The sequence below is a fragment of the Vicia villosa genome, linkage group LG6 (genome assembly GCF_029867415.1).
Source record: "Vicia villosa cultivar HV-30 ecotype Madison, WI linkage group LG6, Vvil1.0, whole genome shotgun sequence".
NCBI classification, from domain to species: Eukaryota; Viridiplantae; Streptophyta; class Magnoliopsida; order Fabales; family Fabaceae; genus Vicia; species Vicia villosa.
In genome coordinates this window covers 111,264,270-111,270,462 of record NC_081185.1, presented here as the reverse complement: position 1 = coordinate 111,270,462, position 6,193 = coordinate 111,264,270, and the positions used below count along the sequence as shown (strand labels likewise).

General features: G+C 39.8%; 1 non-coding gene across 1 annotated transcript; it reads left to right on the top strand.

Annotated features, from left to right (window-relative positions):
- Positions 1 to 527: 527 nt before the first annotated feature.
- Positions 528 to 634, top strand: LOC131615366 (small nucleolar RNA R71). The gene has a single exon (XR_009287784.1). It is a non-coding gene; the product is annotated as a small nucleolar RNA R71 (small nucleolar RNA).
- Positions 635 to 6,193: the final 5,559 nt, after the last annotated feature.

The following is a 6,193-nucleotide window of genomic DNA, read 5'->3' as shown; positions in this document are numbered from 1 at the left end:
GCGCTTTTTGGTAGCCAGGTGGTACAGCAGGTGCTTGTCCAGGCGCGTACAACGCGTTGTTGTTTTTATAAGAAAAGTTCGGGTGGTTTTTCCATCCAGGGTTGTACGTGTTAGAGTAAGGGTTTCCTTGAGCATAGTTTACTTGATCAGATGGGACTCCAGTCAAGAGTTGACATTCGGCAACTACATGTCCAGTCAATCCACAAATCTCGCAGTTAGGTGTTACAACAGCAGCGGTGGCTGATGGAGTGACGGTTAAGTTTTCGATCTTTTGAGTTAAAGCGTCTACTTTAGCGTTAACGCGGTCTATACCACTTATTTCGTACATTCCTCCTTTGGTTTGGGCTTTCTCTAGAGCGGCTCGTTCTCCACCCCATTGGTAATGGTTTTGTGCCATGTTCTCTATGAGGTTGTATGCTTCATCATGGGGTTTGTCCATTAGTGCTCCGCCAGCAGCGGCATCTATAGTCATTTTAGTGTTATATAGGAGACCACCATAGAAAGTATGGATGATCAGCCATGGTTCGAGTCCATGATTAGGGCATAGTCTAAGCATGTCCTTGTAACGTTCCCAAGCTTCGAAGAGTGATTCGTTATCTTTCTGGGTAAATCCGTTGATTTGACCTCTTAGCATAGCAGTTTTGCTAGGCGGAAAGTATCTCGCTAAGAATACTCTCTTCAATTCGTCCCATGTAGTTATGGAATTAGAAGGCAGGGATTGAAGCCATGCTCTAGCTCTATCTCTCAAGGAGAAAGGAAAGAGACGTAATCGAATAGCTTCGGAACTAACGTTGTTAGCTTTGACAGTGTCGGCATATTGCACGAACACAGATAAATGAAGGTTGAGGTCGTCTGCAGGGCTTCCAGAGAATTGATTCTGTTGAACAGCTTGGACCAACGAAGGTTTCAACTCGAAATTGTTCGCCTCAATCGCAGGTGGTGCGATACTTGAGTGCGGTTCAGCGCGCGAAGGAGCGGCATAGTCTCTAAGAGGACGAAGAGCAGCCATCTCTAACTTTGGGGTGATTTGATTGATTTGATCAGTAAAAGACAATTCCTGATTAATCGGAATTGGTGCTACTTCGGGAAGATTGCGAGCTCGACGTTTGACGTTAATGAAACGTTCAATCTCGTTAATTCGTTGTATTAAATCTCCTCCTTATGAACGAGTATTTGGCATACAATCGTTCAGAAAGAAAGGAAAGAATTGCCCTAGTCTCTACGGTGTAACAGTGAGTTACGATATCGACTTAAATAGTCCCCGACAACGGCGCCAAAAACTTGATCGCGACTTTACGTGTCTATTAATCTGATGACTGCAAGTGCACAGTCGTGTCGTGTAGTTTTAAAAGATATCGAATCCACAGGGACTATGAATCGATCTACCGTTATCTAAGGTTACTATGTAAAGCTAAGGCTACTAATATTTCGATTGTTCCTAAGGGAGAGTGATTGTGAATAATAAGAAATATAATAAAAGACAGATATCAGTATGTATTTCGTTTAACTTAAGGTGATCCGAAGGTCCATTGGCTTTTGCATAATTTAATTAAAAATCTTTACTAATTCAATTGGTTAAAAATCCTCGTCTCAAACTTTTGCTCTGTTGATTTAGATTACTATCCTAATCCTAATGTACGTTTTCGCCATCCCATTAGATTTTAGAAAAGCTTTTTGGAAACAACGTAATTAATAAAATGCCTGTTTTATGAAGTTGTTATCTATTTAAATCTCCTAATCTCAAACTTTCGCTCTGTTGACTCGGAACATGCTAATATCCCTAACGTACGCTTTCGCCATCCCGCTCGGGTGTAAAAACAATTTTTGAAAATAAATAAGTCCCAATTAGTTTTAATACGCTTTCGCCATCCTTAAAACTAATGTCCTATGTCTACTATCCAGTTAAAGATCTCAAACTTTCGCTCTATTGATTTTAACCTTTGACCGTCTTAAGACCTCAAACTTTCGCTCTATTGTTCTCAAGACTTACTAATTAAATTAGACATACAAACCAAAAACAGGTGATAGTTAACAAAACAGAATTAAGCCAATTTATTTCGGATCCCACAGTTAACTTACTTTACATACCGATACCTTAGTAATTTAGCCAGACATATTAATACGGTTAAGCATGCATGAATTAATTTGGTTTATAATAAAAGGCATGTTAATTGGCATATAATATATCATGCAAATAAATATATAAATAAAGGCGGTAAATATTAAACCTGAATTAAATAAATTGCAATTGAATCTTCGAGTACTGAACTTCCACCACAGGTTGGCTGGATCGTTCTTTGGAATTTAAATGGACGAAAAATAAAACAAGGAAAAATAAAAGCTATAAATCTATCGTAAGGCTAGATTTATAAAAGGTTCACAACAATTTCCGGTGTAGAAATCGTTGTGAGAAAATAACTGTTTGAATTGAAAGAAGGGAGAAAATATAAAGCACGGTACAATTTCGGCAGCACTTCGTTAGCAGGAAATCAGACATTTAGAACTGAGGTAGCAGGTTCTATTTATAGGGGAGGCTTTGCTGTGACGTTCCGTGAAAAGAGGGAGCTTTTCAGACTGGGCTTGGAGACGTGCGTCTCCGCTTCTTCAGGAAGTGCCTTTGAACGACTTGAGACGTGCGTCTCAAGTGGAGAAAATGTAGGGGAATGGAGACGTGCGTCTCCCTTTTGCTGATGTGGCATAGAGACGTTGGAGACGTGCGTCTCCACTTGCTTGTGTGGTTTGGGCCACGCACATTTGATCTTCAGTGGGCTGGTTCGTCTCTTTTGGGTCTTTGGGTCTTCTTTAGCATATTTGGGCCTTATTTGCACTCCCTTTTTACTTCAGCACCCATTTTTCATCTTTTAGGCATAAATAGTGGTCGTTTTAGCTCCATTTCTTCTCCTTTTCACAAATAGTCCTCCAAACGAACATAAAACCTAAAACAATGAAAATACCAGCATAATACCAACATAAAGCAACTTAATTTAAATAAAATAGAGAAATAATCTATGTAAATCAAGTCAAATAAACGATACATTTTCGCGTTATCAAATACCCCCACACTTAAACCATTGCTTGTCCTCAAGCAATCAACCACACGGTAAAAAGAAATAGTTAAGCTCGATTCGAAACAAGGGCATGACACGACTCCTAATCATATTTGTGTTAGGCAAATGTTACATCGATAGGTAATAGATATCAACACCAAGGATACCGTAACGACACAATGTTCAAAAACTCCCTCCTTATACAAACCAATTCGAATTATGCCATTATAACTCAACCTATATCTCTCGTTTTTCCTTTCACTCTTTTCATTCAAGCGCAATCACATTAAGCCTGTTATCCGTACACGCACATAGTAGGGAAATCGGTTAACGACTATGATCCTTTTCTTTTCTTTAGCACGGGGTTCTGGTTTTTAAAATGGTGAAACCCCATCTTTCCCAACTGTGGTTGTGGGGGATCGAACCGTAGTCCACCCTACCAAGCCCAGTACCAGTGACCTCTAGGCCAACCAACAGTGGGTGCTAAATATTAAATCCTTATTGGCTTAACAACTGTTGGGCTAAATGACCGTGTGAGGGTCACCTAACTTAGAAGGTTATTTTTCAATCAAAACATTTATTTATAAAAAACAGGATCATTCACTTATATTCATCGGCTCCCTACGTAGTTTGTGCTTAAGATGGTGCCGACTGCTAATATAAACTACTTAAGAGCTACTTTGTAAACTTGAGCCTAAGGTCTCGACATAATGGGCATCCAAATTGATATCACATAATGAGGGGGTTTAGGGTGTCAGGACGGTATCGATGTTGTTGAAACATCTCCAAGTATTTCTAACAATGCCTAAAGTGTGACAACCTCTATACTTTCAGAGTGTGTATGCCATGCGTCAAATTCAAATTTTTTGTTGGAGGTTAAAATTTTCAAATTTTGGGGAAATTCGATAACAACAGAAAGTCATATATAAAGACTTGACAACATAACTAGAAAATAATAAAGCAACAAATGAAAGCGGTAAAGCTTCTCCCCCACACTTAAACCAAACATTGTCCTCAATGTTTCGATCCAAGGTGGAGAAGAAAAGACAGAACCTATATGGATGCTACCGGCGGGCTATCACGACCAAATCCGCTCCGCATCCGGAGGAAATATCTTCTCCTATCATGCTCATCAACAGTGTCACCACCAGCAGCAACACTCGTAGGAATGTGCGTGGAGACCCATTCATCTTTGAGATGATCGTCTATAGATTTTTCGCCTAGATATGGCCGAGACGTGACAAGCGATCCATATCTTTATTATCTGCAAGTTCAAAAAATAAAAGGAAAACATTAAATAGAAAGCTCGTGGGTTGCCTCCCACGCAGCGCTTTGTTTAACGTCAATAGCTCGACGGCTTAAGAGTGCAAGCACTCAGGGTGGTTCTCTCGAGAATGACTCCTCGGTTGAACTTTTAGCAAACCTCGTTTTCCATGGCCACTTATCGAGCCATCTCACATATCCCTCACCTTTTCTTCTCTTTCTTATGTGGGGTGGTTCATTCATTTGAAATCATGGTGGCGGTTCTGGATCTATCCTAAGTATCCGCTTTTCGAGTTCGGGCTTAGTGATATTATCCACCACCTCAAAGGTTAACCTTACCCTCTTATTACTAACGATATCCTTAGTTTCATGGTTGTCTAAATTTCTCTTTTTATGCAAGACTTCAAATAAGGGTGCATTAGTGTGGATATTTTCCAATATCTTCACATACATTATGGATTTGGAGTCTACCTTAGCTTCCACAAAACTTTGCGGGAAAGAAATCGGTGGGGTATAGGGAAGAGGAATAACAATAGGTGTTCCCCTCTCTACCTCTTCTGCAACCTCCCTTTCAGATGGTGTTGGTGGATTTTTCTCAATCTCCACTCTTTTCTCACTAGAAATCTCTTCAACCACATTATCACTCTCCTCAATCTTATAATCACTCTCTTCAATCTCATTATCACTCTCCTCAGGAATTTCAATTTGTTCTTCACTAATGGTTATGTCAATATACTCCTCAAGTAAGTCTCCTAGCGACTTTTGTTCAAGTTGGGATTGAAGCCACGCTCTAGCTCTATCTCTCAAGGAGAAAGGAAAGAGACGTAATCGAATAGCTTCGGAACTAACGTTGTTAGCTTTGACAGTGTCGGCATATTGCACAAACACAGATAAATGAAGGTTGGGGTCGTCTGCAGGGCTTCCAGAGAATTGATTCTGTGGAACAGCTTGGACCAACGAAGGTTTCAACTCGAAATTGTTCGCCTCAATCGCAGGTGGTGCGATACTTGAGTGCGGTTCAGCGTGCGAAGGAGCGGCATAGTCTCTAAGAGGACGAAGAGCAGCCATCTCTAACTTTGGGGTGATTTGATTGATTTGATCAGTAAAAGTCAATTCCTGATTAATCGGAATTGGTGCTACTTCGGGAAGATTGCGAGCTCGACGTTTGACGTTAATGAAACGTTCGATCTCGTTAATTCGTTGTATTAAATCTCCTCCTTGTGAACGAGTATTTGGCATACAATCGTTCAGAAAGAAAGTAAAGAATTGCCCTAGTCTCTACGGTGTAACAGTGAGTTACGATATCGACTTAAATAGTCCCCAGCAACGGCGCCAAAAACTTGATCGCGACTTTACGTGTCTATTAATCTGATGACTGCAAGTGCACAGTCGTGTCGTGTAGTTTTAAAAGATATCGAATCCACAGGGACTATGAATCGATCTACCGTTATCTAAGGTTACTATGTAAAGCTAAGGCTACTAATATTTCGATTGTTCCTAAGGGAGAGTGATTGTGAATAATAAGAAATATAATAAAAGACAGATATCAGTATGTATTTCGTTTAACTTAAGGTGATCCGAAGGTCCATTGGCTTTTGCATAATTTAATTAAAAATCTTTACTAATTCAATTGGTTAAAAATCCTCGTCTCAAACTTTCGCTCTGTTGATTTAGATTACTATCCTAATCCTAATGTACGCTTTCGCCATCCCATTAGATTTTAGAAAAGCTTTTTGGAAACAACGTAATTAATAAAATGCCTGTTTTATGAAGTTGTTATCTATTTAAATCTCCTAATCTCAAAATTTCGCTCTGTTGACTCGGAACATGCTAATATCCCTAACGTACGCTTTCGCCATCCCGCTCGGGTGTAAAAACAATTT